Here is a 15,695-nt window from a genome sequence, read left to right on the forward strand (position 1 = left end):
CCAGTAGATTTTGTGTCTGATGAAAGCCCTGAATTCGTAGAGGGTGCCCTGCTGCTGTGTCCCGACGTGGCAGAAGGGACAGATGCTTCCTTCTTTATAAGGGCACTAATCCCACTCATGAGGACGCCACCCTCATGACCTAATCACTTCCCAAAGGCACCAACTCTCAATACCAGCAGATTGGGGATTAGATTTCAGCCTGTGAATTTTGGAGGGACACATTCAGTCCGTAACATTTCACCCCTAACTTCTCAAAATTTGTATCCTTCTCACATGCAAAATACATTCATTCCATTCCAGTAGCCCCCAAACGTCTTAACTCTTTCCAAAAATCAACTTAAAAAGCCTAAAGTCCACAGTCTCTTCTAAGTATCATCCAAATCAGATACAAGTGAGAGTCCAGATCTGACTGATCCTGAGGCACATTTCTCTCCCAGTATGAGCCTGTGAAATCAAACAGATTGTGTGCTTCCAAAATACAATGGTGGGACAGGCATGAGACAGACATTTCTATTCCAAAAGGGGGAAACAGGAAAAAAGAAAGGAGTAGGTGATGCCAGGTGAGTCCAAAACCCAACAGGGCAAAGAACATTCGATTTTAAGTCTTGAGAGCCATCTCTGACTCCATATCCCACCTTCTGGACACACTGGGGTGGGGATTGGCTCCTCGAGTCTCGGGGCAGCCCTGCCTCCCATGGCTTCTCTGGGCACAGCCTTCATTGCAGCTCTCCAGAGTGGAGGTACACACTCATCACTCCACCATTCTGCGTGCTGGGTGCAGCCCCACTCCCACACCTCCCCACCTAGAAGAAACCTACACTGCTATGAACAGAATATTATTCGTGATGTTCTGATAGACTAGACTGAGGCTTTTTCTAAGCTCTCTTCTTCTTATGAGCCCTCACCATAAGGAGTGAGGAGCCCCAGTCCCACACCACTGCCCTCGTGGGGGCTCTCTGTATTGGCCCTGCTCCTGTGTCAGGTCTGTGCCTGGGCACTGAGGTTCTCCAGGGCATGCCTTGGAAGCTGGGTGGAGGTGGCCACAGTCTCACAGCTGTTACACTCTGTGTGCCTGCAGAGTTGGCACCTTGTGGAGGCCACCAAGGCTTCCTGCCTGTGTCCTCCAGAGAGACCATCTGATCTGCACCTGGACCCACTGGAGCCATAGCTGGGGCAGCTGAGCACTGCACCCGATTGCAGGGAGCAGAGACTTGAAATTGTTCTGGCCCCAAGGTCCTGACATTCTGGACCTAAGATGTGTGGGGCAGCCCCAAAGATTGCCTCCGGAGGTCCTTCTTCAGTTGTCTTGATGAGCAGCATCTGGCTTCCTTCCACCATACTCATCTCTTTATCAAATGTTTGCTTTACTACAATCTCGATGTTCTCTCCTGAACATGTTTTCTACTTTTCTACTACCTGGCCAGTCTAAGAATTTTCTAAATCTTTCAGTTCTGCTTTCTTTTTCTTGATAAATTCCATCTTTAATTTGTTTCTCTCTGTTTACACTTTACTATAGGCAGTCAAGAAAAGTTGTGCCACACCCTCACTTTGCTTAGATATTTCTTCTGCCAGATATCCCATTTTATGACTCAGAAGTCTGCCTTCCACAAAACACAAGAAGATGAGCATGATTCAGCCAAATTCTTTGCTGCTTTGTGACAAGGATGGCCTTCCCTTCAGTTTTCAGTAACATACTCCTTATTTCTGAAACCTCATCAGAATGGCCTTTCCTGTCCACATTTCTACCAACATTCTGATCATTACCAGTTAGGGAATCTCTAAGATGGTTGAAGCTTTCTCTACAGCCCCCCCTCTTCTTCGGAGCCCTCATCAGAATCACCCTTAAGGTTCTGTTCATGGCCATGTAGATTTTTTTCTAGCACATACCTCCAAATTATTGCAGACCCTACCCATTACCCAGTTCTAAAGCCTCTTTTACATTTTTAAGTATTTGTTACCCCAGCACCCTACTTTTAGTACCAATTTCTGTCTCAGTCCATTCATAGTTCATGCTATAACAAAAATACCTTAAGTGTAGGTGATTGATGACAACAGAGTGTTATTGCTCATAGTTCTGCAGGCTAGGAGGTTGAAGAGCAAGTGACCAGCAGATTTGGTGTCTGGTAAGGGCTCTCTGCTTCATAGATGGCACCTTGATGCTCTGTCTTCACATGACAGAAGGGACAACAGGCTCCCTTGGGCCTCTTTGAGAGATGCACTAATTCCACTCACCAGGGCTGTACCCCCAGGACCTACTCACCTTCCAAAGTCCCCACCTCTTAATGCCAACACACTGGGGGATCAGATTTCTACTCATGAATTTTGGAGGGACACAAACATTCAGACCACAGCAGTTATTGCTCAAAACAAAGGAGTAAAAGCTAGCAAATAATGTAAGTATGATGTATTTAGATTTATTTTAGTCATGCTCATTGCCTTTTTAAGGTAAACTTTCTGGGTCAATTGAGCTATTTAGATGCAGACTCATATTTGAAGGTTCTGCTACTCCTCTACAATACCAGACTTATAAAAATCAGTGTGTTCCAATCATTCATATACTCAGCGAACATGCTGAGACCTACTGTGTGAAGGATTCTGTGATATGGGCTGGGAGTGCAGACTTGTATCAGGCAGCTACTCTCTCAGAATTCACTGCCTGGCAGGGGGAGGCCAGGAGGCTGTTCCCAGCTAAGACACAAGGCATGACTTGTGCTAGGCCAACAGGGAGGTGCCGGGAGTATAATACAACAAGGAGGAGCCACCACGGCTCACCGGAGGGTCCCCATATGGACCCACCATTGCTGAGTGTGTGTAAGAAGAAGACCAGGACCAGGGAGGTGGGTCTGAGAAATAGTACTGATTAGGCAGTCCAGGAAGGAACCCCTGAAAAGAAAATGAAGACCAAGTAGATAGACAGGAAAGGAGCCACAGGCAGGTCTCCCAGAGAAAGAGGAGGTTAGGAGGAGGGAGTGGTCCACAGGACCCAGTGCCTCTGGGAGACGAAGGTAGAATCCACACCATCTTTAAAATGAGTTGGGGCTGGGCGTGGTGGCTCATGACTGTAATGCCAGCACTTTGGGAGGCTGAAGCAGGTGGATCACTTGAGCTCAGAAGCTCAAGACCAGCCTAAGTAAGCAACATAATCCAAAAAAATTAGCCAGGCATGATGGTGCATGCCTGTAGTCTCAGCTACTCAGGTAGTTGAGAAGTGAGGATCGCTTGAGCCTAGGAGGTTGAGGTTACAGTGAGTTGTGAACGTGCCACTGCACTCCAGCCTGGGTGACAGAGTGAGACACTGTCTCAGAATTAAATAAAGAAATAAATAAAATTAAAACATGCTGGGAAGAGAGAAGAAGAAGAGGGTGGTACCTGGAGGGAGAGCTGGGCTAGAGAGAAACGTTTTAGAAAATCCATGTAAAATCCAAACGCAGCAGATTATTTCAGAGGTCAACAGGTGAACTATGGCTGGGAAATGGACCAACACAAAATAGACGCTGGTGGATATCGTGGAGGTTCGGGAAGGGTGGGACTCATGATGTGTTAGACAAGGCCATTGGAAACCTGGGTTGAGTCTGTGTCCCAGGAAACGTCCACTAGTGGGTCCCGGTGTGGGACCCACCCGCGGGCCCCACCCCAGGAGCATGAGAGCAGGGTTCCCCCTTCCTGCCCCTTCTGGCTTTCTGCTCCGCTCCCAGACCCTTCTCCATCACCCAACGTTTTCCTAGAAGGGCATAGAACTTATACCAGGAGGGGACCTCCAAGTTAGGCAGGGGGAGAGGCTGGAGGATGTGAATGGCCCCACAGTCCAGGCCCATTCACCTGATCTTGGCTCTGTGGAGGTGAACGTGGTTGAGTTGCCCTTTTTGTGAAGAGGTGGTAGCTGCAGGTACGGACAACTTACATATTGAACAATTTATATACTAATCGAAGTCAGCTCACTTTTTCCCTTGGTTTTTGGTTTCTGGGGTCTTCTAAGAGGGGAGAGTGACTCATGTCCTTTGCCCACTAGCAGGTGGCCTTGGTTTCAGTGCTGCTCAGTGGATTCTAAGCCAGCATCCCAGGAACCTGCTGGTATCAGCCCAGCAGCACATTTTTGGGGTCTCTGGGAATGAGCTTGGGAAGGTGAGTGAAGAACAACTGAAAAAAATGAAGCACATTTGTGGCTGAAGGTCATTTTCTGATGAATCACGATCGGGGGAAGCTATGGCCGCTCTTGCAGTGATCAAGTGTCTGCCGCCTGGATTCTTTCCTGGCACGTCACATCCACAGCTTCCAAGAAAGTGCTACTGTCTTACATGACAAAGTAATATTTGGCTCAAAGAAATCACTGCCAAACTGAGCAGCCAGTAAATTCTATGACAGCATTCACCATAATTCCCAAATGTAAACCAGATAGTACATTGTCATTCATAACCAGCGGACTGTCAGAAATCAGAGAAATGTTGGAGAGGCCTGCAGAAGCTGATCTGCTGCCCCTACGGTCACTGATGGCTTCCTTCATCGATGCAGATGCGGGGAGAAGTGGGCGAGGTGTAGTCCCCAAGCAGTCCCAGGCTGAGAGCCCTGCACAGGACTGGAAATACACATCAAGGTTCACAGGCTGTCTGGTCTTCAGGAGGTGACGGCAGAAGCAGGAGCATGTCAGTATATTCACAGCAGTACCCTGCATGCAGTTCTGTTTGCAAACGGACACCTCTCACTCTTGCATGCTCCAGTAGAAGCAAAACTCAGGTCTATCCTAGAGCACATCCCAGCAGAAGTTTCTCTGTGGGGGATGAGCTTCGAAAGTAATTGTAATTTAATTAGAAATTTAGATGTGAGTACCTGGTTTTTTTAGTGGGACTTTTTTTTTTTTCTTGGTAATTTATACATTAGCCGAGATGCCTTTCCTACTACAGTGCCAGAAGTTAACTTCTAATAGAATTCATACATTTTGTTCTCTCTCATGTCTTTTCTCCGTTACCTGTTCTTCACACTTCTAAATTTAAGAAGTATACATGTATACATCTGTGCGTGTGTGTGTATGTCTCCTTGGCAGCAGTCCTAATTCCTTTGGTGATTACTAAACACTTGAGGACTGGTAAACTGTGAGGAATTGAATCTTGCGGGCTGCAAGGTAGAGGACCGGAGTCTGCCTTGCTCCCCTTATGCCTTCAGGGGCCCAGCAGGGTCTCCTGCTCCTGGGGCTCATCCTGCAAAAGGTGGCTGGTATCCACGCAGCCCACCCTGATTGCCTTCCCAGGGAAGAGGGCAGGGCAGCTGTGAGGCAATGCTTCTCCATGGTGCTGGGAATCTCTGTGATATAAACCCAGTGGGATGAAGGAGATAATTTCAAATAATCGATATTTAGTTGCATTGACCATGAAACCAGCCCTTCACGAGCACTCTCTCTGGCCCAGGGCAGCACTGCACCGCGCCGGTGGGAAAGCGGGTGTGGGAGAGTCCACCCCTGCAGGAGAGGGCTTGGAGAAGCTCCCTCCTGGGACACTGAAGAATGAGCGAGGAGGAATGATGCCTCAGTTCAGTTCACCAGGAGAAACGCGGGAAAGGCCAGCGTAGCGAGGAGAGCGCCACACAGCTGTGGAGATGTCAGCAGACACAGCAAGGGACCATGGACGCGGGCGCCAGCCACCAGAGTGCAGGGTAGAGAGGAGCTGCACCTAGAAAGCCATGGCACAGGCAGCCCCAGGAGGCCTGGGCATCACACCCACCCCCCCCCCATGGCACAGACAACACCGGGAGGCCTGGGCATCACACCCACCCGCCCCATGGCACAGGCAGTCCCGGGAGGCCTGGGCATCACAGCAGCACAGGCAGGAGGCCTGGGCATCACACCCACCCGCCCCATGGCACAGCAGCCCGGGAGGCCTGGGCATCACACCCACCCGCCCCATGGCACAGGCAGCCCCGGGAGGCCTGGGCATCACACCCACCCGCCCCATGGCACAGGCAGCACCGGGAGGCCTGGGCATCACACCCACCCGCCCCATGGCACAGGCAGCCCCGGGAGGCCTGGGCATCACACCCACCCGCCCCGTGGCACAGGCAGCCCCGGGAGGCCTGGGCATCACACCCACCCGCCCCACTTTCACTCTGCAGGGAGCAGAGGGGCCTTCATGTTTTTACATTAGAAAGGAATTGGAGAGCACCGTTGGATTTCAGAATTTGAATGAAGGCAGCTAAGAGAGGGGATGCGTGAGGGTGCAGGGGGGTGGGGTACGCAGAGGCGATTCCAGAGTTAATGCAAGCAAGTAAGGAGGAAGTCCAGAGCCAGGAAGGAGGTGCTAGGAATGCAGAGGAAACGACAGACTCCGGAGACGCTTGGCAGAAAGCCCATTGGAATCAGTGCCCTCCCAGTGCAGTGTGAGGACGGGGGTCAGCAGTGTCTCCCCCATGTCAGGTTCTGAAGCCCGGCTTAAGGGCCTTGCAATTCACTGAGTTAAGGAGCAGAGAAGGAAAGGGGGGTTGTTTCTGTTTTTTGGAGTTTTGCTGAGAGCAAGGTTGGAAGAAATGAGGTAAGAAGTTCAACTTGAAACCTGCTGAGTTTAAAGTATCTCTAGACCCTCTCATCAGAGGCATCCAGGAGGGAGGAAGGAGCCGTCCGCCTCTGAGCGTTCACTGAAGCTGCTTGGTGTGAATGAGGCATCCCACCTAATGAGTTCAGAGGGAAAGAGAGCAGCAAAACTCCGACGTTCAGCAGAACAGGAATCAGGAAGGGGCCAGAGGTGTGAGGAGAAACCCAGGCGGGTCTGTGGCCACCAGGGGAGCCCATTCCAGGAGGGAGGGAAGGCAGCCGTGCTGGGGCCACAAGGGTCCCCAGGGCAGGGAGGTGCCCTCACAGCTGGGGATGGTGGCGTTGCAGACCCTTGGAGAAGAGTGTCAGGCCAGAAACCAGCTTGCCATGGTGTGAATGGCGGGCAGGAAATGGCTTTGGAATATGTCCAGGTTCTATTTGAATAGAGAAAAATTTCCCCCATCACCATGCTTCCCAAAAAGAGAGTGAACCCGCACTCTGGGATGTGAGGGCAGGATAGTTGGCTGCACCATCCCCAAGTTCTGCCCCTTCTCCCGCTCCTGTCCAATGTGAGAGGTGTTGCCACTGCAGTGTATCCAAAGTTCCAGGCATGCACGGCCGCCCTCTGGCCATCGTCGGGGTCATGGATCCTTTAGGAGTGAGGAAGCAGAATGTGTTGGTGTGAAAGGCCTTTCATATGGCCGGGCGTGGACACAGAGAGAAAGCTCCAAACATCCTTGCAGCATTGCTCCTGCCTGGCTGAACAGCACATTCACAGTGAGACAAACTCAGGTCATAATGAGAACAGAAGATCACAACAGCCACATGACATGCGTGCACACACACACAGGCACACATACACACATGCACATATACACCTGCACACATATACACACGCACACATACACATACGCATGCACACACACACAGGCACACATACATGCACGTATACACATGCACACACATGCACACATACACGCACACATACACGCACACATACACACACGCACATATACACATGCACACACACATATATACACATGCACATATACACATGCACATGTACACACACATGCACATATATACATATGCACATATACACATGCACACACATATACACATGCACACACATATACACATGCACACACATATACACATGCACACATATACACACATTCTTGCACCAAAATTTCACAAAAACATCATGGGTGAAGATTTCTGGGAATAATCTTACTACGAAGCTGACCACTCAGGCTGTGGCGGGTAAATCACAATATGGATATTCCAACCCCAAAGAAAGCAAGAATGTACCGTGATCAGCGCAGACCCACCCTAGGTCTCTAGTTTCCCTCTCCCCATAATGCTCCTTGCTGCCTAATGAACCACATGCATCTCTGGTGGTCTGCGCTGCTGCCGCTACACCTCTGCGAACACCAAATGCGCAAGAAGCGTATCGGGCGCAGCATGGCTGCACTCCATTGTTGCCTTCTATTTCGTGGATGAAAACTGCTGTTGATTTCTCTTTTAACAAGTGCCATTGGGAAGAACCAGTGTTCTGGAGGCTGTTTTCGCCTGTGTCATGAGAACAGGGCGCCAGCTGAGTCACTTCTCTGGAATGGACGTTAATGTCACTTGGTTTCCTCTTACCCAGAACCCCAGGCTTCATGTCTGGACAAATGAGCCATGCATTATCTTTCCACCAGACTGAAGAAAGATCAGTTTCTTGCGGTTTGTTGTTCTTTTTTTAATTGCGGATGTCTGTTCAGCATTCGCCCAAATAATCCTTCCAAACCGGGGAGTCTTAAGGGGAGCGCAGGATGTCCAGATAGCACCAGCCCTTTGTTAACCAGAGAGATGACAGACAATAAACCCCGGCGTGGTGAAACCTGGCCCACACATACACCCCGTCCCAGGGCCAGCGTTAGGGCCATCAAGTGGCCCTGGTAGCCAGTGGCTCCAGGACCAGCATCAGACACTCAGTGTTACTGTGGACAGTAGCTTTGCACAAATTCCTAGCAAGGTGATTTCCAAAATATTAGATACCTTTAAAGACAGAGATGAGGAAGACCGAACTGGCATCTGGCTTTTACTCACCGCCATTTAACCTTCCTCACACCAAGCTTCAAGGCAACATGGAGCGTGAGACATCCGTGAGCAAGAAACCAGGCTGTTGAACCACTCACGGGCCACGTCCTCTCTCCCCTCGCAGGGCTTGCAGTCATCACACTCAAAGTCAGCCCAGGTTTTTCTCTAGGCGTTGTTGCCAAGCTTATAATTTCGCATGTTCACAGCCAAATGTATGTTTAGATACCTTAGGTTGCTGCTGACATCCTGAGAGTGTCTTCTGGTTGTAAACAGACATAATTCTGATCACTGGGAGACTCTGTTCTCGGACAGCCCCTTGGTGTTCAGTGACATGGACTCCAAGTTCACCATCTGATGTGTGGGCTTCTGCCACTGGTGCTGTCGTATGGCACCTCCCTAAAACCTTCCCATTCATACATGGTCCCCGGCACCTGTTCTTCTTCTCCCCTATCTTTCCTTTTCTTCTTGACGTCAGATTCGAAGCCACTGACACACCCTTGTGTTTTCTTCACGACAAAATATGTCACTGATGTTACTGTTACATCAGTTTGGTTTCTTCAGAAATCAAAACAGTGACATCTTTCTTCCGTCTGGTGGAAAGATAATCAGAGCTGATTTAACAGTAACGTCAGTCCTTTCCTAGAAAACCCAACCAGGTGATATCAGTGAATATTTCCATTTCCCAAATAAAGAAACTGAGGCTCAGGGAAGGGCAGTGACTTGCTTGTGGTCATAGAACTGGCAGAGCTGGGATTCAACCGAGGTTGCACTTCAAATCCGGACTCTTCCTTCTTGACCGCACGGGGCTCCAAATCCCGTGAATCCGTGTTTAACTGACCAGTGTTAAATCACTTCGGTTTGTTCACAAACCTGATGGCCACCATTCTGCCCTTTTCTGCTCTCAGCTGCCTTCTTCCCGATGTTCTTAAGCCCTCGCTCACCGCCTGTGGGGTCACTGCAGGGACTTCTACCACTGTCTCCCGTGTCTCATCCCAGCTCCTATCTGGTCAGCACCCAGGCCTCCCTACAGGTCTTCTCAGCCACAACAGCCTTCTCCTGAGGAACCTGTACCTCCACGAGGTGGCCTCCTGATTTCCCACAACTCCCCTGGAACACACAGCTCGTCCTCTCCAAGGTCCAGCTAAACGCTGCTTCATAATATGCTTAACCAGCCAACCTTTTTAGCATGCAGAACTCCACAGCTGTTTAGAAAATCTTCCTAATGCAGCCTGTTTTCAACAACGAATCTGTTCAGAGAAGCTAGAGAAAGCATAGGTTATGTCTAAAGATTTCCCTGGAGTGTGTTAATATTTCAGAATATTAGCCTGCAGCTCCAGGGCCCTCCTCTGCATACCTTTTGACCGGCGTTGCTAAAAAGTAACAGAAATGACTTGTTTGGGTTTCACCTTCTTTTTCTACCCATCACTCTGTAGCAGGGAAGGGGATTAATGAGCCATGAAATGGCTACAGTGGAGCAGGGTAGGGTTAAAACAGAGAAGCAATGTTCTTAAATCACCTTTGCAGGACTGTGGCTGGCTTGGTTTTGTATGGATTTCCACGAACCCCAGACATACATTGTTTATTTTCACAGACAATTTGTCCATCTACTTTTGGCTTAATTCCCGCTTCAGGAAGATCAGTGGAAAAGATATATTCAGAATCTAAAGTCAGGTCTGTTCCTCAAGGGAATTCTGTATGTGGATGACAATGCCCTATGGAACTCTTAAAAAGCCCCATATGAATCCTCTCTTTTATATGGCAGCCGAATGGCCCAAACCTCTCTGTGCCTCAGTTTCCTCACCCATAAAATGGGTACAATGACAGTACCTACCTCGTAGACGTTTCTTTGTGAGGATTCCATAGGCTGACTGTTGGAAAGTGCTCCAAACAGTGAACCGCTCTAGAGCCTGAAAATGTCAGCTACTGTTATAGCTTAGTCCCAACCAGGGGCCAAAGCTAATAACCTGAAACACTGTCTCATGGACCTCTGCAATGGGCTGGGTCTAACAGGTCCGCCAGTACACAAATTTGGAACACTTTCCTTTAAGCAAGTCAAAGAGAAGGGAATCGTTGAACAAATCAGTGACTGAGTTTGTTCAACCACCCTGTAGAAAGGAAAATGGAATTCGATGTGCTCTTTTGATATCTTTGGAGCTCTGCAGTCAGGACTTTACCCATGGGACATGAGCTCCCCATGACAAATGAGGGAGCTGCCCTCTCTCCCACCGAGATGAGTCACTGTAACCCAAAACAATCTCAAAACCTTTGACATCACTGCCGCTTGCAAATCTGTGCCTCCAGCCAAGGGCTGGTGGATGCTACCGCCTGCCACCTCGTGTTCACCACCAGGACTGCACGTCACTACGAGTCTGCTGCCCTCATACCCCGGCACAGGAACGGTAAAAAGACCAAACAAAAACGTGTCTTTTTTGGACATAAGGTTGAAATCTGATTTTAAAACAGAGACATTCAGTAAGCATTAAACATCTTCCTTTTATAGCTTTCTCACAGACCTACATTGGCAAACTCACCCCTTTCCTCCATAACCTTTAAGCCCTTGAGTCACAGTAGCTGCCCTGAATTGCTTACGCAGGTCTGGCTTATCACTGACAGTTGTCCTCAAAACACTTGGTTCAAATATTACCAGAACTAAATCTGGAGGAGGGAGTCCTGGCATTCCAGAGCCCTTGCCTCATTTTCTATCGGGATCCCAGCAGATGGTCTGATTTATCTAATCAGATGCTGAGCGCGGGCCTCACCGACCCAGCCCTCCTTTCCACAAACAAGTCTGGTGGTCTCCTTTTTTATGACTCCACTTGAGAGGCCTGGAAAACATTCTCCCTGATAATGCAGGTGATAAAACCAGATCATCTGGTGGAACGAACAATCAGAAATTCCACTGGGCGGACACAGGGCTCAGAGAAGAGTTGAGATTGTGGATGATGTTTTCTCGTAGATGAAGGTGAATGAAGGAATTGAATGGAGGGTGGGGGGGACCAAAGGAGAGGGTAAGTCCTCCATGGCATGAACTGCTGATGCTCGACTTCAGAAATTGGGAAGTCATTATAATGGTCAGAAATGTGGTCTAAAAATAGAAGATTCCATGTGGAAAGAACATGAATTTTGGAGCCAGGCAGAGGGGGTAAATAGCAGTGCCATAATGCATGTGTTTTACAGGCAGCACATGGAGTGTGTTCTGTGTGTCAAATCCTGCAAGAGATGCTGGGGACAGAGTGTGAATGTGGGATGGTCCCTACCTCCAAGGGCCTCGCAGCCCCACATGAAATGTGGGTACAGAGATGTAACGTGGCAGTGCCCTGCAGTGTGCCTTGGGGAAGGAGCTCTGGCCGCCTCCTCCAGTTGTGAGGAGGGGAAGATGCCCCCAGAGAGCCCGCGCTTGAGTCACATCCTCTCATGCCCTTGAGAGCCGCAGGCAGTGAGGGCTGAGTGTGCCATGGCTCCCAGGTTCCAGAAAAACTGGCCCAACCGCTAGGCACTTAGCAGACTGGAGCGTGGAGCACACTGTGCCAGCATGGGAAGGGGTGTGCCAGGGCAGCAGGGGACAAAAAACCCCGAAGGCCATGGCGGGGTGGGGTGTGGTGACTCGCAGAGCCTGCAGAGCTGACACGGTGGCTTGGGGGCAAAGCAGACAGGGCTCTCAGAGCCCCCCGCCCCCACCTTCCCTTCACAAATGAGACATGAGCCGGCGGTGCTCAGCTGTGGGGAGCAGCCCGGACCGTGACGTGGGACCCTCGGGGCGTGGGAAGCAGGTGTTGCTGCATGCAGAGCACCACTGGGTCGAGGTGCTGTGGGTGAGAGGCTCATCTCTCGGGGCTGTCCCTTCACCTGTCTACGTGACAATTAGACACACTCTGTGGCTCCCAAACCTGCCTGTGAATCTGAAGTGCTTGGGGGCCTTGCCGAAAACATCAGTTCCTGACTGGGTGGTGGCTCACGCCTGTAACCCCAGCACTTTGGGAGGCTGAGGCAGGAGGATGGCTTGAGCCCGGGAGTTTGAGGCTGCAGTGAGCTATGATTCTGCCACTGCAGTCCAGCCAGGCAACAGCAAAACCCTGACTCAAAAAATATGTATTACATATATATAAATTCCCTGTCCTTTTGTGGGTCATCAGCATGATGCCGGGACGTTCACACTCATGTGTGAGACATGCCTCTCTCAAAATTTGTTAAGATGTCAGCACATGACCCATCTCACATGAAAAACTTAAAAAGAAAAAAACAAGCAAAAAGAAAAATACATATGTAAATTCTTCCCAGGCTCCTTCCCTTGACTCCCAAACTGCTAGACCAGAAAATTCACAAGGTCTGAGACTGAGACTCCCCGTAGTTGGTACTTTGGGCGGCCAGCCCAGGCCAGTCCTGGGACAGGGACCACTTCAGAACGATCAACCGGAACCCTGTTAAAATTCAGGACAAGAGAGGGCCCAAGCGCCCTGATTGCTAATGAGCCCCCGGGCGACTCTCAAGCTGCTGACCCCCGATCTCTCTCAGACGCCCCAGATGCTCTCTGAGGTCCCTTCCAAGTCCAACATTTTATGAAGCCTTTGGGAAAGTAATCGGTTATCAATGCAAAGAGCGGAGATGTAAATGTGAAAAGTGATACTGTCTTGGTCTAATTTCAAATGGCTATCACTGTCTGTAATCTATAAGACTCTTGCTAGGAAATGAGGCTCATGTTTGCGTATTAAGGAAGACAAAGGTTGTTTTTGTATCATAATGTATGAGAAAGAAATATTCTTTTATCCAAAATAAAATGAATCTATACTCTAGGTAAGAACTTCGGAGCCGTGTTTCTCTTTAGTTTCTGTATGGTAGGATTTTTTTTGTTAATTATCTTTTTCCCCTGTCTTTCTGTAGCAGCAACACGCTAGGTGAATCTCAAATGCATTGTGCTAAGTGAAAGGAGCCAGGCTCAAGACTGCACACTGTATGGTTCTATTTCTGTGAGTGTCTAGAAAAGGCAGACTACATGGAGGGAGAAACATGAGGGATGGACCGAGGTTTGGCGAAGGGAGCATTTGATGACAAAGGGGCAGCACCCAGAGTGTGGGTTGATATGGAGCTTTTCTGTCTCTTGCTAATAGTGGTGGCTACACAACTCTGCATTTATTAACGACACGCCAAATAACACACCAAAAATGTGAATTTTATTATATGTAAATTAAAAGATAAAATATTTTTTAAAGGAGGAAGAAAACGAAGTCAAACTAAAATAACAGATAAGTAGGCAGTAGCCAAAGGAGAAGGAGGACAATGGTGGTTATCAAGCATTTTCTAACAACAGAAAAGGTGGAGTTCTATTTAAAGCATGTCCTATTCAGGAACATTTCAAATAAAGATACGAGGGGAAAAAAGCTGTACATCACAGCCAGTTCAAACCCCCTCCCCATGCCCACCGCTCCACCCTTGGCTCATAACCTTTTTTCTTAGTTGGCCAATGTGGTGGTTGCTTGTTTTATCATAGCAGAACCAATTCAATATAATGCTAACTCCAAGAATGTTTTTCTCTCATACATATAGACTGCTTTTCAGTCTAAATGCAAAATAGATATAACTTTTGGTCCTGTCCTTGGGCTGTGCCACAGATACTGAGCAGTCACCCTGGAAGACAGGCGGCCTGCTTGCTCACCTCACCGGGAGCCCGCCTTTGGAAAGCTGCCCACACACCTTTCCTCTCTGCTTCCACCTGGGGCAGACTCTGCGGGGCTGTTAGCTGCTTACTACCTGCAGAGGTGCATGGGGTAATGGCAGGCACATGGTGCAGTAGGAGCACACCATCTCGGCCGTGAGTCATGCCATGCTCTTGGGTGTGAAGATGACCTAAGAATACCAGGAAAATATTGGCACGTGCAGTTGGCACATGAAAATTAGTAACCCGCGAGGGAGGTCATCAGTATAGACAATTAACTCTTGTAATTGCCAGTCATCGTGTAATCCTGGTAGCTCAGTAGTTGTCCCCTATGCTAACTGTCACTCTCTAACCATGTAAGTGGAGGCCACCACCACAGCATCCGTTACTACTTCCAGGCTGCGTGAGGGTGATGCTCTGGGCATTGAAACACGCCATGTCAGCGGTGCTAAATTAGAAAGAGCGTTTCATGCCCATTCGAGGCCTGACAGCCAAAGCTCTCTGCACATGGAGCCTGTGACTCCAGAATCGGCTTCCTCCTGGCCCCTTCCTCAGGTGCAGTCTGGGCTCTCAGGGCACTGAACTCATCCACAGTCAGACTCCAAGACTTCTTAGAGGACAAGCAGGCTTAGGAAATCACGTCAGTCTATTACGCAATGATTCACATTTAGGCAAATGAAATGTCTTTATTGCTAAAAGCACAGAGATAATAAAAGGCTTTCCCAGAAAATCAACTTTTCCAACACATGCCAGGCAAAATCATATCCAGACTATAAAAAGTTTGGGCTAAAAGCCATTGAGCACAAGTGCCCATGTGCTGCCTATTTTTAGAGTAAGGAGCAGGGGTTTTCAGACACTGATACTATGGGTGGGGAAGAAGAGATCATCCACTTTTTTCTGCTTTAAAATGTACACCTACCCCCGTCAAATCATTTCAGAGAAAACTATGTAATAGCATCTTAGAATTATAGGTAGTACCTTCTGAGATCTGAAGATTTGTCTATGGAGATAAAGTATGACAGAAACCAGTGGCTTCCCTGACTTCGCCTTCACTCCTCAATCTAATTCGGTCCTGACCCACTTTCAGTTCTCCTGCCCCGTGGGCTGTGCCCCAGACAGTTTCTCGAAATTTCTGTCAGGATCACCGTCAGACAGACCACATTCCGTACAAGGAAAGCTAGGTCTTGATTTCTTCAGATTATTTCCCTGGCAGACTTTTTTTTTTTTTTTTTTTTTTTTTTTTTTTTTTTTTTTGACAGAGTCTCGCTCTGTCACTAGGCTGGAGTGCAGTGGCGTGATCTCGGCTCACTGCAACCTCCGCCTCCCGGGTTCACACCATTCTCCTGCCTCAACCTCCCAAGTAGCTGGGACTACAGGCGCCCGCCGCCACGCCTGGCTCATTTTTGTATTTTTAGTAGAGACAAGGTTTCACCATGTTGGCCAGTG

At 49.0% G+C, this 15,695-nt stretch overlaps 1 protein-coding gene and 1 non-coding gene across 3 annotated transcripts in view; both read left to right on the forward strand.

Moving 5' to 3' along the window:
• The window catches only part of COL4A2 (collagen type IV alpha 2 chain), a 200,362-nt gene that overhangs the window by 94,585 nt on the left and 90,082 nt on the right, over positions 1 to 15,695 (forward strand). The window lies entirely within an intron of this gene.
• Positions 12,713 to 12,816, forward strand: LOC126940911 (small nucleolar RNA U13). The gene has a single exon (XR_007720981.1). It is a non-coding gene; the product is annotated as a small nucleolar RNA U13 (small nucleolar RNA).

Source organism: Macaca thibetana, chromosome 17 (assembly GCF_024542745.1).
Source record: "Macaca thibetana thibetana isolate TM-01 chromosome 17, ASM2454274v1, whole genome shotgun sequence".
Taxonomy (NCBI): Eukaryota; Metazoa; Chordata; class Mammalia; order Primates; family Cercopithecidae; genus Macaca; species Macaca thibetana.